General features: G+C 42.7%; 1 protein-coding gene across 4 annotated transcripts in view; it reads right to left on the bottom strand.

The window, feature by feature from the left end:
• The window catches only part of KIAA1549L (KIAA1549 like), a 294483-nt gene that overhangs the window by 138599 nt on the left and 128822 nt on the right, over window positions 1-27062 (bottom strand). The window lies entirely within an intron of this gene.

Here is a 27062-nt window from a genome sequence, read left to right as displayed (position 1 = left end):
GAAGCACTGTGTATTCAAGCATAAACCTTTTTTAGGACCCTGAGGCATCTTGAGTGAAATATTTGAAGTTGTCTGCCTTTGGAAAGATGGCTCGAATGAAACATATTTATCTTTCTGGACTTAAAAGGATTTCCAGTGCTATCATTCATGCCATGTCAAACAGCAAGGGACATTTTCTTTCAGATTAGGCTATTTCAAAACGAAAACCCAGGAAGGAGGCACTTCTCACAAGGCTTGGTGTCACTCTAAGCACCTACAGAGGCCAGAACTGTCAGCACTCATGTGTGGCCCCACAGGGAGACAAACAAGGAGCCAGGGGACAAGCTGGTGACCTCCGCAGGAAAGGAGGTGAGGAAACAACTCTTGGGAAGCTGCAAGTTCACTCTGAATTAGGCGATGTGCTGAAAAAAGTCTTTTCACATTCTTCTTTTCCTTATTTTTAAAATTTCCCATTCTTGGGATTTACAGATACCCAAGAAGCTGGCCTTACATCATTTTTAGAACTCATCAGGGTATAAGCCAATACTACATCAGGCTTATTGACATGACTTTATAAGATAAACCAACTCCATCTCCTAGGCAGGCCATCCTCATAAGCCCAGCTCAGCCTGTCTCCTGATCACCAGATCAAGATAATTAGGGCTCTTTCTGCAGAGCCAAAGCTCTCTCTGGCCTCCACTGGCCCACCTCAAATAGAAATAAGTGGCGAAATGCATACATAGCTCCAAGACACTAAAGTCTGCATAGTATTTCATTAAAATGCATGCCCTTCTGAGGAACTACTTCATGGTTGACAATGGAAATTGTGTTTCTGTATTACCACATGCAGCCTAAGGAGGTATTCCCCCTCAGACAGTTGTAATTTTACGCAGAAGGTGGATACTGCTTTCATGCCTCAATCCTCCCTGTTCATGTTGCTTATCTCCTAGATAGCCTCAATTTCACACTTAGCATGCAGACTTATCTGGTTACCTATATGGGTAAATATAACGTCTGTATAAGGTATTTTTGCATTTTTGTATTTTTCATTTAAACTTTAGAATCCACTTTTATGTGGATATTAGGTGAAGTCTGTATAGGATTTCTTCTTTTGTACTTTCACTGAAATGGATTCAACCATGAGTCCAACTCACAAATTCAAGAATCAAAACAAATTCATCTTATTTCAATAACATAGCCTTGTAACTCAGAAAAAGGATGCTACAGGCTGAGCAGCTTTTGCTTTCAGCAGGAAGTTTCACAAAGTCTTACACACACACGCACACACACACACACACACACACAATTCTGCAAGCAGGATGGAGGAATGGAGGCTAATACCAAGGGATCTATAACTGACTGAATGACCACAGCCAAGAGAGACTGATGGAAAACTCCAGGCTGCAGGGAAGACAGTCTCTAGTGGATTTGCTTCTACCAGACCTTGCTGTTTTCCAGACCAGAAGCCAGTGTTTCCAAAGGTAGCTCCTATGAGGCACAGTATTCCAAATGCCTCATGAAGAAAAGTTTCTATGGACAATCTTGAGAAGCGCTGTATACTAGACTCACAGGTGATAGTCATTAATGATGCTGACCATATTTTTCTGGCTCTCCCCCTTCTAAGCCCATAGGAGGACTGAACATTTTGGAGATGTCTATGGTTGATGGGGGGCCATGTAACTAGTTCTGGCCAATAAGTTTGTAAGAAGAAATGCCAAGTGTCACTTCTGGGCTAGAATATTTAAGTGCCAGAAGAAGATTCTTCAGAACTTTCTTTCTCCATAGCAAAACAAAACAAAAAGAAACAAAACCTAGCAACATTATATTTCAGTAAGTTGTTACTGAAAAACAGAAGGAGGCAGCAAAAGAGGAGGAGAAAGAAGAAACTAGCAATGTTCAAAGTGTTTGCTGGTTCACCAGCCTGCCTCCCCTATGGATTCTGCTGACAAAGCATGTACAGGTATTATGAGCAAGAAGTTAGCCTTTGCTATTTTATGTCACTGCAATTTGGGGGCTGTTTGTCATTGAAGCATAACTTAACTTACCCTAACCTATTCAGAAACTGATACCAGAGTGGATTTGGAACTTATGTGGGCATATTCCCATTGCCATGTAAATAAAGGATCAGAAAGTCCCATAGTCAAGAAAACATAAGAGGTATGAAATTAACAAATAGGATGTCGGATGGTTTAATAAAACTTTGTTTAGCCAATATTTCTCAAACATATTTGACAGCTAGAATATGCTTGGGATGTTTCTCAAAAAATTTGACCTCGGAATTTAGTTGACTTAAAAAATAACTTGATGATACACATAAAGCCAAGGGAGAAAGCATGTTCACTGGATTACCAAATGATGCCAAATTCACAAGACCTGATTTGAAGAATTTCAGAAAAACATGTTTCAAAGACATGTCAACTGATTGAAATTATTACTAAATGAAGACATATATTAGGATTAAATATAAAGGCTTACCCTTAATCCAAAAATTACCCAGACGGGAACAGGATGGGGGCACAACCCTTTAAGAATAGCTTATATTACCTGCAGACAGAGTTGACTAGAGGTCATTATGAACTAGAAGAGAAATATAGGCCAGCAAGGAAATAACAAAATTTTAGGTTACATTATTTTTTTTCACTCTTTAACTAGAAGAACAGTTCATGCTTAAAAAATAATATCTATATGTACCTATACTTAGGAAATAATATCTTTATGAAATGAACACTCATGTGCCTCTTACTCAGCTTACAATAGAGTCAATATTTTTAGAGCCCTCTCCCAGGTATCTCTCCGGGTTCCTTCTGTCTTTCTTCTTCCCAGAGATAACCACCATTACAGGTTGAATTTTTAAAAATTAGTTGATTTTCGGGCCGGGCATGGTGGCTCACGCCTGTAATCTCAGCACTTTGGGAGGCCGAGGCGGGCGGATCGTGAGGTCAAGAGATCGAGACCAACCTGTCCAATATGGTGAAACCCCGTCTCTACTAAAAATATAAAAATTAGCCAGGTTTGGTGGCACACGCCTGTAGTCTCAGCTACTCAGGAGGCTGAAACAGGAGAATTGCTTGAACCCGGGAGGCGGAGGTTGCAGCGAGCCGAGATCGTGCCACTGCACTCCAGCCTGGCACCTGGTGACTGAGCGAGACTCTGTCTCCAAAAAAAAAAAAAAAAAAATTAGTTGATTTTCAAAGGGATCAAGTCCACCATTCTCTGTCCTACTCAGTGCATACCTGGTCACCTGGGGTGAAATCTGAGCGTCACATCTCAAGAAAAACACTAAGAAACTGATACATGCTAGTACATCATCTTTATGGAGATGTTTTACATTATAAAAAGGAAAATTTTTTATAAAGGGAGGGTCCCCAGTTGCACACTGGAGTGAGGCGATCCCAGGTCGTAGTAAAAACTTCATGACTGAAAAGGCATATTGATATGGTTAGTCCACAGTCCCAGCTGAGCCAAGCCTGCTTGGCATGCCAGCCCAGACAACAGGCACATGAATGAGGACCAGACCATTCTTCCCCTAATCTTTGGAATCATTCCAGCTGTCTGAATCGTCCCCACTGAGGCCCAGACATCATGAAGCAGGAAGAAGTCATCCGCACTATGCCCCGTCTGAATTCCCAAAGCCATGAGGATAATAAAAGGCTCGTTGTTTTATGGCACTGAGCCAGGGGTGGTTTGTTGTACTGTAATAATAACTGAAATAGTACATGTGTGATCGTGTCCCTCGCTTCTGGGAAATGAGTCTCTATAGCTTTAATCAGATTCTCAAAAGGATTCAGAAGCCAAAAATTAGTTAAGAACCCTTCACTTCAATGAAAAATAATTCTGCTTTATACACAAGATTTTAGAATTATGTCTATGCTAATTAGGTAAAACGTATCTGTATTAATTAAAGTTGCATCATGGAAGGCCATAAAATGGAACGACGAATTTTGAGGAGGAAATGAGGGATAGCTAGTGTTTATTAGGCAGAAAGAAAAAATAAATTAGGAGAAAAAATGTAAAACCAAATTACAGACAACTTGAAACACACTTTAGGAAGGTGGTGAAGTAAAAATCTGATCTAGGTGATGTGTTGGGCAGACACCAACATGGCCCCATGATCTCCATCTCCTGGTGGTCATGCCTTTTGTGATCCTCTTGCCTTGAGTATGAGCAGAACCTGTGACTTTCTTTTTTCTTTTTCTTTCTTTCTTTTTTTTTTTCTTTTTTTGAGACACGGTCTTGCTCTGCCACCTAGGCTAGAGTGCAGTGGTGTGATCATGGCTCATTGCAGCCTCAACCTTTTGGGCTCAAGGAATCCTCTTAGCTTAGCCTCCCTAATAGCTGGGACTACATGCATGCACCACCAAGTCCAGGTAATTTTTGTATTTTTTGTATAGACAGGGTTTCACCATGTCCCCAGGCTGTTCTCAAACTCCCGGGCTCAAGTGATGTTCCCAGCATGACCTCCCAAAGTGTTGAGATGACTAGCATGAGCCACCATGCCCAGCCAACCTGTGACTTTCTTCTAACAACAGAATAAGTGATAGGATGCCCCTCTTGTGATTCTGTGATGTTTTATAATACCCCGCATTGCAAGCAGACTTCTTGGTGCCTTGATGAAGTAAGAAGCCACAACGGGAAAGCCCAGGTGGTGAGAACTGTGGGTGGCATCTAGGAACTACTGGTGTCTCTAGGAACCATGAACAGCCTCTTAGAGCTGATAGCCAAAAATGACCCAAAGCCTTCAGTATGGCAGCCACAAAGAAATGAATTATGCCAACAACCTGAGTGAGCTTGGAAGTGGATTCTTCCCCAGCCAAGCCTCCAGATGAGAACACAGTCCAACCAAAGCCATAAATGCAGCCCTGTGAGACTCTGTGCAGATAAGCTGTGTCCAACCTCTCAACTCATGGAAATTGTGAGATAATAAATGTATGCTGTTTTAGGCCACAAAGTTTGTGGGAATTTGTTAAATAGCAGTAGAAAACTAATACAGGTAGGAAGTAGGGAGCTTTGGAATGTTGTACAGTGAAGCAGGAGAGTAGGAAGAAGGGAGAGAACAGGGTATCATGACTGAAAAGTAGCATGAAGGATGGTGCAAAGTTGCCATCAAGACAGTTAAAAAGCAGCACAGGTCAGTAAGTTTGTTTGGTGTATCACAGAGAACGACTCATGAAATAAAGATTCTAACACAGCACCTGAGACTCAGAGGAAGTTATTTAAAGAGAAAACAGAGCTTTGCAAGAGTAGAAACAAAGCCACACCAGCAAGCATATTGAAATATTGCTATGCAACAGGTTGAACTCTTATTTTTTAACTCCATTTTTCAAGGAAAAATATACCAAGCTACTCTAGCCAAATTACTGAGTTCACTTGTTTTTCTCAATAAACTTCCACTGACCCCCCAGTGTCTCTTCACCCCAAAACACCATGACTTTCTTCTACTTAGTCTGAATGACATGAATTACTGTTTGCTCACAAATATGGTAAGAGTCTTCAAAAAATTGTAGAGAGCAGCCAGGCACAGTGGCTCATGCCTAAAATCCCAGCACTTTGGGAGGTCAAGGCAGGCGGATCACTTCAGGAGTTCAAGGCTAGCCTGGCCAACATGGTAAACCCCGTCTCTACTAAAAATACACACACACAAAAATATTAGCCAGGCAAGGTGGCAGGTGCCCATAGTCCCAGCTACTCAAGAGGCTGAGGCAAGAGAATCGCTTGAACCCAGGAGGCAGAAGTTGCAGTGAGACAAGATCGTGCCATTGCACTCCAGAGAGTGAGAATCCATCTCCAGAAAAAAAAAACAAAAAAACAAAAAAACAAAAAAAAAAAAAACCTGTGGAAGGCAAAGATAAGTCCTACACACAAGAGAGGGAGACAGACAGTCGTGGTTTGCTGCACAAGCCCCAGACAGGCTGCCTTATCTGCATGTTTACAATGATGGCCCATCCAGGGACAAGCCAACAATCCCCTTCTGTTTGGACCGAAGGTGTTTCCCACGAAGGGAATTAGTAGTCTAAAGAATTTTACTGGAAAGTAGTTTAAATGATAAGAGATTTAAGGAGGTGCTAGATGAGGAAAGATAGGAAACAGAGATGGATTTATGTTGGAAACAAGAGTGAAAGGAAGCAGGATAAAGACTCTCAAAATAATCAAAAGTTAAATGAGTCATTCCTCCCCATCTCAAGGAAACGAGAATGGGTAGTCATACAAAACCGTGTTCAATACATAATTTATACACATACATTTTCACTAAGCTTGTCTGAGTGAGACAAGCTGAAATAAAACCATGATTCTAAGAGCTTCAGAAAAGTGACAAGTCACGCCTGCAAGACTATCAGGCTTAACAACTTACATAAATTGGGATCACGTGTATGTGTGCACATGCAGGGTACGTATCAAATGTTTTCCTGGGCTCTACAAATTGCCAGAGAATCCCATGAATGTTAAACTTAGCCTTGAACTAAAAAGACCAGAGAGCCACTTATTATCATGGTGAAACTTAAAAGGAATTAAGAAAATGCTTAGCCAGGTTTGGACACATAGAACCTGTCATTGTCTAACGTGAAGAAACAGTGCGAACTGCTTCCTGAGACTCCCCACATCTCAGGGACCACACGGTTACACCAACGGGCATAATGACAGACTGTTCAGGCCTCTGTCTTCCTGAGGCTCTCAGCGCTGCTAGTTTATCATTCTCAGTTCTTGTACACAAGACTCAGACCCGGGCTGTGATGCTGCTACACTCTAATTATTCCCGCCAGGTAGCAAACAGAACTTTCACCTCAAGGAAGCGTGCATGTACTGATCAGGCTCCCCTGCTGCTGTTGCCGTCTGTCTGCGCCTCTCCCCCATCAGGCCTGGGGCTATATCAGTCCCCTGGTCATGATGCTGTCATCACAGACCCCGGAGTCTGCTACGGAAGGAATGTTCTCCTTTTGGTTCAATGCTGCCCTGGATTGCTTCCTGGTTTGCTCAAAACTACTCTTGTAACCTAGCCACAGTGGTGGTTCTTTCCCAATCAGCAGTGCCCCTTTCTTTGATGGCTGGAAACAGGGAGGGAGAAGAAAACCTTTCCAAGGTGTAGATACAAGCCTGGTTGCGTGTCCCACGACACTCACAAGACAATCCGCTTTGTCCTATTCACTGTCCACTGGTGGGTTTCCTTAACGGCAGCACTTACAGAAAAGCAAACTAGATCACTAGTAGCTCTTTAACCAAATAAACGAAGGCAACCAATTAAGAAGCATGATTAATGGAGATGCCAAGCTCCTCTCCCTGATATGTCAGAGAAAAAATATTTGCAGCTTTTGATCAGGCCCTAGAATCAGACTGGCTAAATTCAAATCTCACTTCTCCATTGGACAAGTTACTCAACATCTTGGACAAGTTACTTAACATCTCTGCACATCAGTTTCCTTATCTGTAAAATGGGGACAATTACAGTACTTACCTCATGAACTGTTTTAAGGGTTAAAATGAGCTGATACACAAAGTCCTTAGAATAATGCTCATAGAGCACATAGTGGTCACAAGTGCTACTATTGTTGCTTTTTTTTTTTTTTTTTTTTTTTAAGACAGAGTTTTGCTCCATCGCCAGGTGGCAGGCTAGAGTGCAGTGGCACGATCTCAGCTCACTATACACCCTCCGCCCCCCAGATTCAAGCAATTCTTCTGCCTCAGACTCCCGAGTAGCTGGGACTACAGGCGCATGCCACCACGCCCACTAATTTTTGTATTTTTAGTAGAGACTGGGTTTCACTATATTGGCCAGAATGGTCTTGATCTCTTGACCTCGTGATCTGCCAGCCTCAGCCGCGCAAAGTGCTGGGATTACAGGCATGAGCCACCGCGCCCGGCTAGTCTTACTATTATCATTATTTATTCAGTCCAGGCTAGGCATGAATGCCATCAAAGGTTTGCTCAGAAGATCAGGATTCCAGACAGAACTCAGAAATGCCTGCAAATCATGGATTGCCAGAATCTCAAACATCTTTGCATGCCTCATAGTTTGCAGGACATTTTCATATCCATCACCTTACCTTGTTCTTCCACAGTATCTGTGAGATAGAGGATGAAGATTATCTCCTTTTTACCAATGAGGAAACAAAAGCTCAGAGAGGTCAAGTGCTGGCTTGGCCAAGGTCACACCAAGAGCTACTCTGCAGCCTAGTGTGGCTCAGCCTAGGACTCCAGAGCCAAGGCTCTCTGCACCACGTGGGAAGGAGTCAGTCTCCTTCATCTCCAGCTCTGGAGCAGGCTCCACTCTCCCAGAGTGGTCTGAGAAGCCTGGGGCCCAAAGAGCTGCCTCATTCTTCAGAGTTCAATGTGTCTCTCTCCAGTGGTATTTCAGCAAACATTATGGAGCACAGCTCTAAATCACCAAGACCTGTCAGGCTTCCATTCCCAGAAGGTCAAAAGAGATGGACTAAGAGCCGCAGCTGTGCTGAAGCATCCACCCACACCCAATCCACTTACACGCCAAACCCTTCCATGGCCCTAAGTGCTGAAGTTTGGCGCCTGGGACCTTCTTGCCTAAAATGATTCCTCTCGGGGCTTTTTAAAACGAAATACACCAGTTAATAGAATCAAATTGCCTTTCCTTGAAGTGATGCCAGTAAATAGAAGATTCTGTTGACTGCACTGATAGAAGCATTTTAACCTTCAAAGCCCTTTCATAGCTATTTCTTTTTTTAAAAAAAGTTTGTTGTTAATCTTTTGTGGAATCAGGTTTAAAAATAAAGCTGGTATCTGTCCCTCCCAATTTTTTTTTTCTTTTTTTTTTTTTTGGAGATGGAGTCTTACTTTGTCGGGCAGGCTGGACTGCAGTGGCACCATCTCGGCTCACTGCAACCTCCACCTCCTGGGTTCAAATGATTCTCCTGCCTCAGCCTCCTGAGTAGCTGGGATTACAGGTACCCACCACCATGCATTGGCTAAATTCTTCGTATCTTTAGTAGAGATGGGGTTTCACCATATTGGGCAGGCTGTTCTCAAACTCCTGACCTCAAATGATCCACCCGCCCTGGCCTCCCAAAGTGCTGGGATTATAGGCATGAGACACCATGCCTGGCCTCTCTGCCTCCTAATTTTGCCATCATAATCCCTACACAGGAGGTAGGGCAGCCACAATGACCTCTTTTGGACTAGAGCATCACACACTGAAGGTCCCTTGTTTGGAAAAATATTATCTGTGTCAAGAAAAGTAAACCAATGGGACTTAGTGGGGGTTCTTCCCTCTTTTTCTCCCAGCATCTTTCTGACAGGATCATTAATGAGTTTAAAGTCAACCACAGAAAACACAATTAAAAACCAATAACTGACCTTTAAAACTAGGACAGTCATACTTGCAAATCTTTCCAAGGTTTCATATTAATTTTTACTATTTTATGCTAATGGTCCAAAGGGAAGTTGAGTCCATTTAAATCCATTAGGCAAGAAAGACTCTGGGGATACAGAAAATACCATGCCTTTAAAAGAAAAGCAGTAACAGGGGCTTAGAGAATTGGGCGAAAAGACAAAACATCTTACTCGGGCTTCACACCGTTTTGTAAAGGCCTAAATGTAAAACTCTTCTAAGTGAGAGCCCTAATTAAGATGCCATCATTCCCACAACTCTTTATTTTTAGATCTTTAGAGTACTTTGCCCTTTCTGCTTAGTATGATACCCAATTAACAAGTAATAATTTTATCAAGTCCACGACAGTCAACATAAGCACATACACACAAAGCAATATAAGACTTGTCACTGCACTTAAGGACTAAGTAGTATGATCCTACACCAAGGACGTAGGATCAATGTTTTCTACATTTCTACAAAAAAACTCAATGTTTTCCCAAAGGTTACAATGTGCAATCCCAGCCTTGTACCGTCTATGTTGGAACATGATAGGCAGAAAACTTTTCATTCATTTGGCATCTCACAGAGAATTTTGTAATACTGAAATGAAAATAATCCTTCTAGTATATTAGGGGCATCCGGATAACTTGACATTCTCTAAAATCAAGAATAAGCAAAGATAATCATGTCAGGACATCTGTTCCAATAAATACGTTTGATGGGGGGAAGAAGTTCTGTATTCAAAGCAGTTTAGAAAATCTCTTATGGGAGATTCACAGGGTATACAAGTACACTAAGGGCTTTGAAAAGTCTAGTGGTAAAGAAAAGTTTTATTTCACTTAGAAAATCCCCAAATGGGCCGGGCGCGGTGGCTCAGCCTGTAATCCCAGCACTTTGGGAGGCCGAGGCGGGTGGATCACGAGGTCGAGAGATCGAGACCATCCTGGTCAACATAGTGAAACCCCATCTCTACTAAAAATACAAAAAACTAGCTGGGCATGGTGGTGCGTGCTTGTAATCCCAGCTACTTAGGAGGCCGAGGCAGGAGAATTGCCTGAGCCCAGGAGGTGGAGGTTGCGGTGAGCCGAGATCGCACCATTGCACTCCAGCCTGGGTAACGAGAGCGAAACTCCGTCTCAAAAAAAAAAAAAAAAAAAAAAATCCCCAAATGAGCTGACTGCAGAACTCTTTCTTCTTTTTTCTTTTTTGTGTGACACCCGTTGATATTCCAAGGAACCGCGACTCAAGAACACCTTGAGGGAATTCCAGAGTTAAAGTCATTGCCCTTGAGCAATTTCAAACACTGAGAAGAAAACCAAAGAACTGATGGGTGGGTGGACAGAATCCACCGTAGAATCAGAAAACACATTCCTTGTCATTCCATCGCTGACAAATTATTCTACTTTTGTCACATTTCAGATTATGTTTTACCAGGCTTGTTCATGAACTTATCTACTGAGGCACTCACATGAGTCAACATAAGGATGTGCACCAGGAAAACTGTAAATGCTGTAACAAATGCGAAGACCATCTTTTTTGCCATTGCTGTTTTGAGAGAGTCTCACTCTGTCATCCAGGCTGGAGCATAGTGGTGCAATCATAGTTCATTGCAGCCTTGAACTCCTAAGATCAAGGGACCCTTCGGCGTCAGCCCCCAAGTGGCTAGGACTACAGGTGTGCGCCACCAGGCCCAGCTAAATTTTTTAAAAAAGGCTTTTGTAGAAACAAGGTCTCTCTATGTTACCTAGGCTGGTCCCAAACTTCCTGGCCTCAACTGATCCTTCTGCCTCAGCCTCCCAAAGTGCTGGGACTATAGGCATTATTATTATTATGCTGATTGGTTCTGACGTCTTCTTGGGGCACTAAGTTAATTTAGGTAAGATGTTAATATCAATACTTGATCATTTCCTCCCCTGACTGGAAACACACAGAAAAAGTGGTCTACTGAAAAAGTTTGTGTGATGCCTCATAGGTACTGATGTTCTTCCTACATGGAGACACCAAAAATCTGTAGGTATCTACATTGGGACCACAGAAGCAGAATATGTTGCCAATACTCATAACTAATACTACTATTAATTCTTAATTTCATGTTCATTGATGACTGATTAGGTATAAGTTTTACTGCAGAAGTCTAATACCATTAATATGATATCATTATTTCAGGATTTGTTAATTCAGATTCTTATAAAAACAAATTACAGCCCAACTTTATTAGGAATGAATAATGATTAAACTGATTGCCTCTAAGATTTTAAAAAAGAAAATATTTAATAATTTTCAAGTCCTTTAGAATGCCTAAACTCAAAAAGATAATATGCTCATAAAAAATAATTTTCATTTATAGTTTACTTGCCTTCAGTGTTTACATATATGGTCATATCAAAATAGCATTTATTTTAAAAATTCTCTAATTTAGATGTTTCACTGAGGCTACATTGTCTCTCATCTGGCATAAAAAAAATAAGGCCTATCTACATTAAATTTAAATTTCCTCCATCAACAAAAGTTCCATTTCTACCTCCTAATGCCTCAGCTTACCTAGTAATAACCATATCATTATACATGACTTTTCAATGTTGGCAATGGATTTTCCTTTATCCTCCCATTCTCCTTCAGGCCAATCTGTCACTAGCAACAGAGTATCAAGATGTCTGACCAGGACTAGGGGTACCCACAGAGAAAGAGAGAAAGAACCAGAATGCTGGTACTTCCATCATGTAGCTTACCAGTCCAGACACCATTCTTCTCTCAGAGTAGCCTAAGAGAGACGTCTACCATTTATTTGCTGGAGTCTGGGAGGAGATGCCATGTGTGTCTGCCTCACTGTCCACATAACAGAAAGACAAGAGCCCACAGTCAGAGTATTTACCGTATACATGAAACTTATCCTTTCCATACTCACTCAATGAGCCTGCTGAGTGTCTACCACATGCCAGATACAAAACTTCCTATTTCCTACAGTCCACCATTTTTCTAAGTGTTTACAAATATGAACACATTTAAGCCTCACAACAATGCTCTCAGGAAGGCACAAATTCTTACTCTCATTTTATAGATGCAGATGCAGGCACAGAAAAGTTCAAAACCTTACCCAAAGTCATTCCATTTGTAAGTCAGTGGTGGAGCTGTGATTTTAACTCAGGCAGTCTGGCCCTCAAGTCTACATTCTTTACCGCAACCGTATCCTGCCTCACTGTACAGCAGTGCATAAGACGTGGTTCCTACCCCAAGGTATTTAATATTCTTTTAAAAACCTGAAGAGTCTACCTTTCAGAGATGCTTCTTTTTTTAAGAGATGGGATCTTGCTCAGTTCCCTGGGCTGAATGGCAGTGGCGAGATCACAGCTCACTGCAGCCTGGAAGTCACGGGCTTTTACAAGTAATCCTCCCACCTCATCCTCCTGAGTAGCTAGGACTTTGGGCATGTGCCAGCATGCCCACTAAATTTTGTTTTTTGTTTTTGCTTTTGTAGAAATGGGGTCTTGCTCTGTTGCCCAGGCTGGTCTAGAACTCCAGGCCTCAAGCGATCCTTCTGCCTCAGCCTCCCAAAATGCTGAGATTACAGGCATGAACCACTGCACTGGGCTGAGATGTTACTTTTTAAAAACAAAACACTCAATGCAAGGTTCTGAATGCCAGTTAAACTTCAATCTCTGATGCAAAGTTTTCATGCAACAAAGACAAAACAAGAAAAACAATTATAAGAGAAAGAGGAAGAGAGAGGGAGGGAGAGAGAGAGTTCACCAATTGCCTTTCTGGGTCTAATGGACAATCCTCCATTTTAGTGTCAAAAATTCCTTTGTTTTCTAAACAATAATGATAGCATGTGTAGCTATTGTTTTGTTAATGCCCTTACTTGACAAAATTAGAAGTTAGCAAATCTAAACTGGGCTTCCAAAATTTTTCATTTTACTGGTCCATGATGAGCTCTCCATGGTACACAATATTTAAGTTATAAAAAATAAGATCTGGAGATCTACTGTACAGCATAAGGTCCATGATTCACAATACTGTATTGTATGCTTAAAAATTCGCTAAGAGGGTAGATCTTATGTTGTATGCCTTTACCATGAAAGGATAAAAAAGGAAGGAAGAGAGAAGAAACTTTGGGAAATGGTAGATGAATTCAGGGCATGGATAGTGATGATGGTTTGATCGTTTCATGATATACTTATTTCCAAACACATCAAGTTATACACGTTGAGTATCTACAACTTTCTGTATGTCAATCATTCCTCAATAAAGTGGTTACAAAAAAAAATGGTGACCTGACATTTCCTTTGATAGGTAAGTATCATAGAGAAGGATATTTCATACCTCTTACCACAGAACACTCTGGCACTAAGGGTTGGGAAGGGCTTGTCTGAATAGCCAAGGACAAACTACTTAAATGAAGACTTTTAAATGATGTAAAACTCTTTCTCTCATCTACCCCCCTCTAAAGAAAGAACAGTTGTTCTGAGGTTAGAATTTTGTATAGCTTGTGACTTTCCATTCCTCTTGTTCAATATCATTACATATGCATACCTTCTTGAAGTTAAAAACATAGACGACTACCTATCCTTAAGATAAATAACAAACGATTCTATCTCCTATCCTGAAGTAATTGCTACACTATTATTTTCACAGTAAATAATTGTTACAGCCACTTACCAGTGAAATAGTGGCGTGTTTTGTTGACTTCTTACAAATACCAAGAGAAATCAAATGCTTCCTGTGGCACATTGGTTGAGTTGCTAATTACTTTATAATTGAGCTTGAAATCCTGGCTCTTCTCAAAAAAAAAAATAAGTTATGACAAATATATGTCACCGTAGCATATAGAACTCAACACTTACAGAGTTCTTTAAAATCTACTCTCTCAAAAAAATGAATTGAAATACTGAATAATTTAACCCTAAATTAATTTCAGTAGGGTAAATGTATTGGTTAGATCACTTGCAGGGTAGTGACACACATGTCTTTATTTAGAATTCTGAGTATTTAACTGGTTATTTTTCACGCTAACCTGTATCAGACGGTTCTCATGTTCAAAACATCTAGTCTATTTAAGATTGTATTCCCCAAGAAAATGTGCTACATATGTGAAAATGAGTACAGGTTGAGCATCTCAAATCCCAAAATCCAAAATCTGAAATGCTCCAAAATCCAAAAGTCCTTGATGCTCATAGGAAATGCCAAATGGGGCATTTTGGACTTCAGATTTTCAGATGTGGGATACTCATCTGTTAAGTATAATGTAAATATTCCCAAATCCAAAAATATCTGAAATCTGAAATACTTCTAGCCCCAAGCATTTTGGATAAGAAATACTCAACCTGCAATTTAAATCAATGCCAGAAGAACTATTAGGGAAAAATAAAATTTAATAGCCAAGGTTAGATTATTTTACAGCTTTAATTGCAACTTCAGAACATTTTAATAGTGCAAAAGAATAAAACAGACTTTATAATATCATAGCAAGTAGAAAGAAAAATAGTAACTTCATTCTGTGAATCAAAAAGTCATAGTATGCCATAGTTCTTAGGTTTATAGCCACTATACAAAGGACAAAGCCAGAGCCAATTTTCCTTGAAAAGCAATTAAAAGAACAGATAAACACAAAGTAGTCTCCAATATGTCATTGAGTCTGCTGTGACTTTATCTATTTCAATGAACTCAAAGAGAAAGTTAATGTATGGTACACGATCACACTCAAGGGAAATAGTGATAAACATCACAGGGTGGGCCAGGGGATCTGAATTCTGGTTGTAGTTCCCCGACGTGCCCCCATTTAGATGTGAAGCAAATCACTTTATCTGACTAAGCCTCGGTTTCCTATCTGTAGCATGAGAAGCTGAAATCCAATCACCTATAAGAGCTTGTTAATTTTGCATAATTTAAACCAAGAAATCATTTTTCAACAGTTTTGCCACCTGAGACATAGATTTATCTTTCCCAACAAAAATTTTCCTTTGCTATGTCTTTTTTTTTTTTCTTTTTTCTGAGACAGAGTCTCACTCTGTCACCCATGCTGGAGTGCAATGGCACAATCTCAGCTTACTGCAACCTACACCTTCTGGGTTCAAGCAATTCTCTGCCCCTGGGATTATAAGCATATGCCACCACACCTGGCTAATTTTTCTATTTTTAGCAGAGACAGGGTTTCACCATCTTGGCCAGGCTGGTCTTGAACTCCTGACTTCATGATCCACTGGCCTCAGCTTCCCAAAGTGCTGGGATTACTGGTGTGAGCCAGTGCACCTGGCCTGCTATGTCTTTTAAGTCTTTTAATCTCCAGGTTCTCCCCTTCCCCTCATTTTGTTCCTGATGAAGAGCCTGAGCCCTTTAACCTGCAGAGTTTCCCACAGTCTGGACTGTGCTGATACATATTCACGATGCATTTCAACATGTTCCTCTGTCTTTTGTGTTTCCTAAAAGTGGGTGGTTGATTCCAGAAATAGAAGCATTTAAGTCCTCACTTTTATTAACTCACAACATTTTTGAATGGGAATTAAATATTAATAATAATGACATAAACGTGTTTAGTTCAGCCTGTATGAACCCATTCCAACTCTTCCTTAGGTACTTAGGGCACGACCCTTTCCAAGGAGAATAGGGTATAATGGCCATATTTTCTACCAACATCAAGGATTCTTTTTACTAGAAAGCCAACTCTGTGCATTCAGGATGTGGATATTACCATATCCATATCTGATCTTGGCAAGTTACCCTTCATCCTTCTATTTGCATTCATCTCCTTTCTTCCCATACCTACAACTCCCCCAGCTACAGAGCCGTTACATAAGGTGGACCTGCCACATGGAGGCTGCCATTGTTAACCACTCCAGAAAGCAGCCCTTCAGCAGAAATAATAGAAATATGCTGCCTAAGAAGTGTGAACCTATCTCTCTTGGGGAAATGAACTCCAGAAGGCGAATTTAAAAACGGCATCTTAGCAGGAGAAGCAGAAAGGGAGAGACATACCCTAGTATCGTCATCGAGGAAACAATTCTGCCACCAGCCATTACAGCTGCATCATCTGCAAAAATGAGTGTTCTATAGGCAGAGCAGATGTTCCAAAGCTGTGTCATTTGTAAAAATAAATGAGAAACGTGAATGGAAGATGCGACCTCACTCAATATCATCTTTGAGAGTAATAGCAATTAGGCACATTGAATATAATTAGAGTTGAGAATGCAAGGATTTTTCTTCCGTCTAAATATAACTGCAGAAAACATATTTTTAAAAGTAAAATAACTCTCACTGTTGCCTGCCACCACACAGTTGCAAAGTGAGCCAGTTCAATTCTGGGGAGTTTAGACAAATGTGGCTGATTCCATACCTTTGCTAAAAAAAAGTTGTCAATTCTTCAGCTATAGGAGAAGTTAAAGGCTGGACTGGTCAGGAAGAAAACAGGTGTTTTTGTTCGGTCTTTTTTTAAGACCGAATAATTAGGAAGGAAAGAGCAGAAGAGGGAAATTATTTTTTCCCTCATAAATTCAGAGAATTAGGAATAATGGCTCACATATCCATGACTTCACATATTCATCCCTATAAGGAAGATATGAGTAAAAAAACTTGGTAGACTGCTAGGCCTCTATTTCTTGCTCAGAGTTAGCTGTGGTAACTGAGCCCATCTCAAGAGTTGCCTCCAGCTGACTGATAGTGGCTGCCTAGACTGCTAGGAGGGATTCTAAGCACAGTCCTGGATTGGCAGGGAAGGGTGCTGGGATCAATTAGCAACGTCTGGCTTGGGTGCTGTATTGCAGAATGACAGCATGAGTTTGGAGAGATGTTTAGCATCCCTGGGGAAGGTAATCTCTAAGGTTTCTTCTACCATCTGGTCCAACTCCATTCATTTTCAGAAGACAAAGCTAGGGCCAATAATGCTTCAGTGACTTGCCTTAGGTCTAGCACCCGAACTAGAGGTTGGTCTTGGATTATCTGTAACAGTGTTCTTGCTACTAACAGATGCATCACATTACTTTTTCGGAACATTCACTCAGAGATAGAGGAGGTAAAATGAAGTGAGAAGAAGCAAAGGGAAGAAGTTAAAGACTGATTGAGAAATTGAATGAAAAAGAGGAAAAGATCATCAGGATTGGCTGAGATGGGCCAGGAAACAGACTTGTACTCCACGCTGCAGTTGCCATGCAAAGTAACCATTTCCACACCTGGTGAATCAAAGATAGTCATGATTCCCTTACTGACAACCTCCTCCTTACCACCCACTTGGGGAAACCTACTTTGGTCACCTCCTCCATGGCTGAGCATCTACTCTCACAGCCCCAGCTATGCAGACTGCTGGTCATGTGACTGTGGCTTGCTGGCCACAGATGTTTGGACCAGAAATGGATAACTGGTCCAAGCTGAACTAGTTGGACTTTTCCCCAGAAATTTGAAACTGGGACCTGAAGACACTGGGTGCTTGACTAGGGAAGTGACATAAAACAGGAAGTCATGTTTGGTCCACGTAAATGGCAAAACAGAGAACACTGGTATGGAGAGAGAAAGCAGAACAGAACAGGTGCCAGGACCTGTACAGGGAAGAGACCATGTGACCTTAAGAAGAGAAGGAGAGATTAGCTCCTCTGCTTCCACATTTTGGTGGGTGGGCCAGGCATTTAGCTGTACTCCAAACCACTGGGTTCCACAGCTCAGGTGGCTTTTGTTCGCTGCAAATAAATATGACCCCTTGCTGAAGTCAACTGAGTCCTAGTTGATTTCCAATTTCTATGGACATAGCAACATTGTTGTGGGAGATGAGAATGGTGGCGTCCTATGAGTTTAGTATTCTTGGAAAACTCAAATTCATATGCAAAACTTTTCCATAAAATATCACATTTTATGCACCAAGTAAGAATTAAGGCAATAAGTCAAATTAAACAAGATATCAGCTTCTTAGAATCTACTCTGATGAATTAGCTTCATAAGCAAATGTGAGACAAGTTTATATTATTACTATGCATTGCATGTACAACAACCCTGGAGTCTGGGCTGCAAAATCCTGAAAACATAGCATCCACTTGCTTTTCACAAGTTACTAAAAAATCCCAGATGGTAAAGCCTTTAAAATTGACTGCAGAAAAAAATCAGTGTCTGTCTCCTGAGCATGACTTTGAGGCTGCAAAATTGGCTGGTTGGTATACGAAGAGTTCATAAAACTGTGATTAAATAGACACCAGGAAGTGCTTGGGCAAAGCCTGTGCAAAGACTGCTCTGTAGCCTCTTTGTATGAGAGCAAAATGATGTGAAGTCGGGAGACATAAACTATTTTAAAAGACAAAGAACTTCCGTAGGAATTGGATTTTGAGTGAAGTCCTCCTAATCTGGCTCTGAAAATGAGAATGTTGCTGAAAAACCCTGTGGAGACGTCACCAAGCATATGTCAGTGTAGACCTGAAGAAAGAATGTGGTTTGCAAAGGGTTGATCAGTCTGGGGTTCCCCCCACAAATTCTGGGAAATTCATTTCAGAGTTTTATTGTTTCAGAGTTTTTCAGTGACCTTGCCTAAAATACTATTTTAGTTTTGGTGAGTTTACTCTTCATGGAGTTTACTCCAAAACTATGTTTAATGCTTAATCTCGAATGAGATAAGCCTCTGGTACTTTTCCAGGTTGTCAATCTTGGTAGACCAGATGCCTCCAAAGAGGCATCTGGAACAGAGGGGAAGGATTGTGTAGCTCATGCTGCAACATAACTCAACCTCTCTCAGTGAGGTACACTTGTAACCGGTGCAGAGGGTGCCGTAGCATCATCTTCCTCTGTCATTCACTTCCTTAGATAGCTGCTTCTCCATATACCTTAAATAGGGGTAGGAGCAAAATAATCTGGGAAGAGTCAGCGCAGCATTCATTTCCATTTTCAGACAGTAGAGGGGCTTACAGAGGGCAGGTGACAAATAAATGGTTATCACTTTGTCCACTGGTGTCCAGGAACATCTGTCTAGCACACAGCCCCTTGTCCGATAAGTGCCCCATCCTCCAAACATGAAATTTATTCACTACCATCCCTAAGGCCGAATGGCCCGAAAGTGAACGTCTGCCCCAGGAGAAGCTAGTCACTTCTGTCCTGGCAGTAGTCAGATTGTCTCTGGGCCACAGAGCGTTGTGGCTAGTTGGGTAGGGGACACTGGGCTGCCAGCTGCCATTTGCAGCATGGATCTAGAGAAAGTCTTCAGATACACAAAAAGGAGAGGACCAGAAAGAAGTAAAAATGAGAGAATTTGGTGGGGAGAGAAGAAACAGAAAGAACAGAAACAGAGGTGGCTGACCCTGGATCGAATGAGTGTTCCCCACCAAGCCCAGTGGCACGTTCTCTTCTGGGATTCCAGGATCCACACTCCACAATGTACTCTGACTCAGCTAATACGAGTGTCACTAGCAACCAGAGGCTCCCTCCAGACAACACCAACCACCTCAACCTGATGTATGATTGCAAACCATCACCACCCCTACCTCTGTGAGGAAAAACACCCATTTCTCCATAAGAAGGCTCCACTCTGTACCACTGAATCTTCTATTTAGCTGGGAAATATTGGTTTTATTTCCTCTTTGCCCCATTTTTGTGGTTTATTTGAACAGTTCAGTACAGTCCCACACACCTGATAGGCCAAAAGGAAAGCTTCCCAGCTGACACTCCTGGTCACTGCGGAGGGAGTGCCTGGGAGGAGGCACCACTGATGTTCTCTGTCCCTGTGTCTTGAGGTCAATGACACCACATCGTCAAGGGAGAGGACCTGAACCAAGGCATCACCGCGAAAGGTTACAGGCTCTCAGATTTCTCAACCCTGTGCAATTTTCTCTCCACTTTCTTTTCTGTCTTTGGTCTCAGTGGGTATGAACATGAGCCTTAGAATCTGACAGACCCAGATTAAAATCCAAGCTTTAGACTTATTTGCTGTGTAACCTTAGGCAAATTGTCTTCCTTCTCTCCATGCCTCCGTACACCTAGAAACTACCTTCTTCACGTAACTGACGTGAGAACTGAAGGAGAGAACGCATTACGGGGGTTTCAGTTATTACCTAGAACATGGGCCAAGCACGGTGGCTCGTGCCTGTAATGTCAGCACTTTGGGTAGCCGAGGAGGGTGGATAACTTGAGCCCAGAAGTTGGAGACCAGCCTGGCAACATGGCAAAACCCCATCTCTATAAAAAACACAAAAATTATCTGGGCATGGTGGTGGACACCTGTAGTCCCAGCTACTTCAGAGGCTGAGGTGGAAGGATCACTTGAGCCTGGGAAATCAAGGTTCCTGTGAGCCGAGTTTCTGCCACTGCACTCCAGTCTGGGCAACAGAGACCCTGTCTCAAAAATAATAATAATAATTACCTGGAATGTAGTAGTCATTTATTAAAACTATCTATTATATTTATTCATAATTACTGCCAAAATGGCAGCATTAAAAGGTAAAAACTCTTTTAAATGTCAGCCAATTAAAAAGTCTAATTGTGTTTATTTTTAAACAAGAACCCACTGCTGAATAATTATTTTTTATGTCCATTAAGTTATTAGTTTTCCAATCACTCTAAGAAGGATGTTTATATTTTGTACCTTGTCTATTTGTAAATAGACAACTCCGACCATCTTTCAATAAAAAATGTCTTACGCATAATCCACAAAACAATCTGGCTCCTGACATTTTACAGACCATCTAGAGTGCTAAAATTACAATATTCTGAGATAGTCACAGACTTGCAGGAGTACATTATCAAGATTATCCAGGAGAAACGGCTACCTTGTAGAAAAAGAACTGAAGTAAATTTCTTACTCTAAGGAAGCTCAAGAGAAATGATCACTTTCAATCGAATCAGAGCTAACTTTATTGTATACAGACTCACAGTGTGCTAGGCAGGGCTGAGCACTTCAGATGCATTACCTGGTCCAGTCCTCACAGCTGAAAGGTAGGGCCTCTGAATACCCCCATTTTACAGGTGGGAAAGCTCAAGTCCAGAGATGTGAGATATTAACCTAAGCTAGACAGGGTAACACTCGGCACTCAAGCTTGTACAGTCACACTCCAAGGTCTAGGCTCTTGACATGTGCCATCTGTGCAAGGAAATTCCATCCCTGAGCTCTACAGTTCACCCCAATGTCAGTGCATATTTGGGACTCAGACCTCAGAGTCATCCATCCTAGGTGCCAGGGCTCTGCATTTTACCAGATAGCTCAGATTCACCTGGGCAACCACGAACTTTAATGTTGGATGGAACCGCACAAAGGTGTTCGGTAATACTGCATCACCGATTCCTCCAGTGGTTTTCCCCAGCATCTTCTCATTGGAAATACAGTTCCTTTCTGAAAAGGGATTAATTTTACTGAAGGCCAGTTACTTACAGATATTGGACATATGTTATCGTTTTAATCCTCCCACAACACCTGAGTACGATATCGCTGTCCCCATGTGTTGGTCACACTTCCATCGCAGAGAAGCCGTATAAGCAGGGAAGGGTTTACTAGGGATAATAAATGGCTTAAGAAATTGATCAGGAGGCCTGAAGAAATAGCCTCTAGAGACAAGCCTTCAAGGAACTCACCCAAAGTCACAGCAGAAAATCAGGATACTGCAGGCAAAAGCCAACGCAGCCACGCCTGTGCTTGTCTGGAGAAATGGCAGCCACAGAAGCCTGACCTCTGTTTCTAGGCATCACAAAAGTACATCTGATTGACCAAGCCCAGCCCACATGCTAGCTGTACTGACACCATGGAAAACTAATGTGTAGCTTTCCAGCTTCTGAGGCCTTGGAAGGCACACTTACAAAGAAGGTAGAGGAAACAATTTCTAGTTCTGACCTCCCTGAGTGGGATTCGAACTCAGTCTGCACATCTCCTGGGCCTGTGCCCTTTCCGCAGCACCATGCTGCTCCTACTTGCTTTCTCCATCCCGGTGGTTCTCAAAGCTGGCTTCACGTCTGGTCATCACCACCCAGATCTTCCGGGTCAGACTCTCCAGGCTGGCCACACGCCGTGACTCTGAGGAACACCCACTGGAGGGGCCTCTGCATTTGTCTCACCTCTCTTCCTACTGCCCAGGAGCTCACAGCCTCACACCCTCACACGTTTGCTGACTGGCAGAAGCATCTCAGCCTACCTCTCCTCGCTGTAGTCACGTCCTTGCCAGCATCACTGTGCCTTTGCTTTCAGGGCTACCTGCCCCTGTTTTAGGGCATGGGCTTTCTGGAAAGCATCTCAGATGCCTGAGTCCAATAATTAGTGTCCTCCAGATCTGATTACTTCTGAGACAAACAGTTCTGGGGCCCTAGAAACAAACCCTGTCCTGGCTGAGTGCAGTGGCTCACGTCTGCAATCCCAGCCCTTTGAGAGGCAGAGGCGGGTGGATCACTTGAGGTCAGAAGTTTGAGACCATGTTCGAGACATGGTGAAATCCTGTCTCTACTAAAAGTACAAAAAATTAGCTGGGCGTGGTCGCACAAGCCTGTAGTCCCAGCTATTCTGGAGGCTGAGGCAGGAGAATTGCTTGAATCCAGGAGGTGGAGGTTGCAGTGAGCTGAGATCACACCATTGCACTCCAGCCTGGGTGACAGAGCGAGAAGGGAGGGGAGGGGAGGGGAGGGGAGCAGAGGGAGGGGAGGGAATGGAGGGAGGAAGGGGAGGGGAGGGGAGAGGAGAGAGGGACGGGAGAGGGAGGGAAGAGAGGGAGGGGAGGGGAAGAGAAGGGAGGAGAGGGGAGCAGAGGAAGGGAAGAGAGGGAGGGGAGGGGAGGGAAGGAGGAAGGGGAGGGGAGAGGAGAGAGGGAGGGAGGGATGGGGAGGGGAAAGGAGAGAGGGAGGGAGGGACAGGGGGAGGGGAGAGGAGAGAGGGAGGGAGGAGAGGGGAGGGAAAGGGAGGGGAGAGAGGGAGGGGAGAGGAGGAGGGGGAGGGGAGAGGAGAGAGGGAGGGGAGGGGAGGGGAGGGAAGAAGACTGCCCTGCCCTAAACTTTCCAAGCCAGCCCTATGCCACACACTAATGAAGGCTCCCTTGGCAGCTTCTTGGCCCAATGTGGTTACCAATATGCTAAAGGCAGCCAGTTTCCAAAGCCTCCCTCAAAACCCACTCTCATTTGATGCTGTGTGTAGAATTCTCCCCATATGAAATGTGGCACCAGCAGAGCAATTACTGACAGAGAGAAATGAGTCCCCGAAGGCAGCCAGGAGGAGAACACAACACCACGGCGCAGGAGTCATTTCAGCTGGCCTTCAGCTTCTGAGGATGCTCAGAGGGACATTACTGAGGGCAGCCTGGATGGCAGAGGTGGCTATATCCATTCCAAACACAAATCACAGCATGTCCCAGCTATAAATTCCAGCAGCAGCAGCAGGTATATGCTTCAGAGGAATAGCTTCTGCAATTAAAAAAGTGACATTTTAATGGATTATGCAGATCAGCCAAGCCTCTAAATCATAAACCTCCTGCCTTAGATGGAATTGAGAGTGCAGGCCAAGCCAGAGGCAGCAGCATAAACACTATAAAAATTTCATGGCTCCTTCCGACCTTTTTATACTTCACTATGAAACCAGACATTAACCTTCACTTCCCAAGCAGCGCCTTTCTGCTGCCTAACGAAGGCAATAGTTCATCTTTGTGATGACACGTGAGCCTGCCTGACTTTGTACCTCTTGAGCATCCCAAATGTAAGGTGATGTGGTCCTATTACCACAGGAAATAAACTAAGCTGGGTTTTTTGGTAACGGAGTAAGGAATGAGAATTAACGGGGAGCAGGTACAAGGCTCTCTCAAGGTAAAATGCACAAATTAAAACAGAAGTTGGATCTAGAAAGTGTCTTTGGTATTTTCTGTTTGCAAACCATAGAGGGAAGGTTTGGCCTTTCCTGTAAGGTCTAAAACTAAGAAGACAAGAAAGGACACCTGTCTTTAAAGACTGTAGGGAAGACAGAAGCGCCAACAAATCATTAAAAATATGATGCAGTGAGGGCAGAAAGTGCTAGAAGAGTGACAGAAACCAAGCCAGTGAAAATCTTTATTAGGATGTCAAGGTCACAGAAAAGGTGGCAAAACCCACTGGTCTCACTTCAGAAAACAAGTCACCTTCTCAACTGTCATTTGAAATTGGAACTTCCCCAAAGAGAAGACAGAACCAAAGAGGTGAAAGGAAGCCATCAGGCCCATACGCCCCAACCCTCTCATTTTATACACAAAGATTTTGAAGCAAAAGGTTAAATGCCTTGCCTAAGATCACAGCGCATGGAGATGAGCTGGCCTACGACTGAAACCCAGGCTTCACTCTCTTCAAACATGACGCTTTCCGTAACTTACTGAGAAAACGGGTCTCAAAGGGATTTTCAAGGGGTGGTAAGAAATATCCCAGGTGCACAATAAATGTACCTATTTCTCATGCAACTGTGCGATGTGCCATGGTTAATGAATGACTTAAGGAAGAGTCGACTGAGAACAAGATGAGGTAAATGTGGGAGCAGAAAGATGTGAACTATATCTGGGTCATGGGGAAAAGTACATTGCCCAAAGCCTGGGGTAGGCAGAATAAGGACAATGAACCCAAGTACACAGGCAGGTGTGGTTTTTCCACTCTAGTGCTTCGTCCATTACACCAGCAGCCATTCATTTTCACCTTTCCTCTTTTACCTGGATAGAGCAAAGACGAGCAGTTTATGTGTGTTCCTCTACCTGCCTCTCCTCCCTTTGAGGTGAAGAGTCCATCAGGTGTGGGAGTGTAAATTATTTCAACCATTGTAGAAAACAGTGTGGTAATTCCTCAAGGATCTAGAAATAGAAATTCCATGTGACCCAGCAATCCCAATACTGAGTGTATATCCAAAGGATTATAAATCGTTCTATTATAAAGACACATGTACACGTATGTTCACTGTGGCACTGATTACAATAGCAAAGACTTGGAACCAACCCAAAGGCCCATCGACGGTAGACTGGACAAAGAAAATATGGCAAATATACACCATGGAATACTATGCAGCCATAAAAAAGGATGAGTTCACGCCCTTTGTATGGACATGGATGAATCTGGAGACCATCATTCTCAGCAAACTGACAAAAGAGCAGAAAACCAAGCACTGCATGTTCTCACCCATAGGTTGGTGTTGAACAATGAGAACACATGGACACGGGGTGGGGAGCATCACACACTAGGGTCCGTTGGGAGGTGGGGGGCTAGGGGAGGGATAGTGGGGGATGGGGAGGTTGGGGAGGGATAACATTGGGAGGAATGCCTGATGTAGGTGATGGAGGGATGGAAACAGCAGCAAACCACCACAGCATATAACTATGCAACAATCCTGCAGGATCTGCACATGGAGCCCAGAACTTAAAGTACAATTTAAAAAAAGAGTCCAGCAAGGAATAAAATAAGAAGGAAGGGGAAAGAGAAGAGGCCAGTGCCTGAGTTCCCTCATCTAGGAAGCCACTGTGCCTGGATGGTAAAATGTTAGTAGCAGCTATGGTGGATAGTGTCAGCTGGCTTGCTCAACATCCAGTCCGACCCCCTTCTAGCGTGCTGAGGCTGGACAACCAAAAACTATACTTTTCAGATGCCCTTGCAGCAGAGGCTTTGTGTGGGAATGAGGTTCCTTGGAGCAGATGCATTGCATAAGACCTTGATGGAGAGCTAAGTCGTGTACAGAGAAAGACAGAAGGCAGCAGACCTGTTTTGCTGCTGGGGACCCTGGCTACAGCAGCAGGATTCTTGGGCATCAGCCTCATGATTATACACAGACAGCAGCTCCCTTGTCAGCCCAGTCCTTCAAGATGGTTTTGACAGTTATTCCTGAAAGTTCAACTTAGAATCAGTTCTTCAGCCCTCCCAAGGATTCAGTAAGCAAATGTAGCACTAACACATATAATAAATCCCATTTCAGCATCAACTAGAGTGCATTCAGCTCTCTGCAATCGAACCCTAACAGAGTCATATATCAATATAATACAATTTTGCTTGTAATAAGCCTTGGTTTGAGATAACGTATGAAGAACAGAAACTAATAGTTAAGTACTTACTCTGTTCTAAGTACTGTATACATATCATATAACTCAATGCTCAAAACTACCTTGTAAGGTAGGGAGGAGTATCTCCATTTCACAGATAAGGACTTGGCTACGCAGTTGGCAAGCTACTGCCAGGGGTCAGACTGAGAACCAAAAACTGTCTGTATGCAGACAGCTTACTGTCTATGCTGAAATGACTCCTCAGCTGACTTCGCTGCCAGGACTTTCCAATTCCATTGTCTTCAACAACATGACTTTGCTCTTCCTCAGGAAGCTCTTGGCCAAAAAGATCAAAGTTGCAAAAATTTTGTTATTCATTTCAAGAACTTCTCAAAAACCTATTTAAAACTGCTCAGTTTTTCCAATATATAGCATTAAACCAAGACTCTATAAACTCTGGCTTTGTTGTGTCCACTAATCTTAAGCTATTATATCATGCTCCTCACCTCATCCTAATCAAGACTCCCCAAAACCTCATAAATATCCCAACTTCACTCTCCACCTTCTCAGACACTAAGACTACATCAAGGAAGAGCTGACTCTGACCTCAGCAAGCAATAAACTCAGCCTTGCCTTAGAGGCGGGGGACTTAGTGGTATTTTAGGGAGTCATCATTCAATAAAAGCCAGGTCTCTGTGTATTCCTTCTACTATACCTTGCTGTTTCCCATTTAGGCTACCAGCATTTTGGTATTTTCCCTGGACTGAGCGGCTCCAGAGTTTGGTATGCAAAACTGAACAGGGCTGGTCCCCATCCCTTCCAAAGAGCCTCGAACCTGGGGGCTCTTCCCA

The sequence above is a fragment of the Saimiri boliviensis genome, chromosome 6 (genome assembly GCF_048565385.1).
Source record: "Saimiri boliviensis isolate mSaiBol1 chromosome 6, mSaiBol1.pri, whole genome shotgun sequence".
NCBI lineage: Eukaryota > Metazoa > Chordata > Mammalia > Primates > Cebidae > Saimiri > Saimiri boliviensis.
This window is presented reverse-complemented; position numbering and strand designations above follow the sequence as displayed.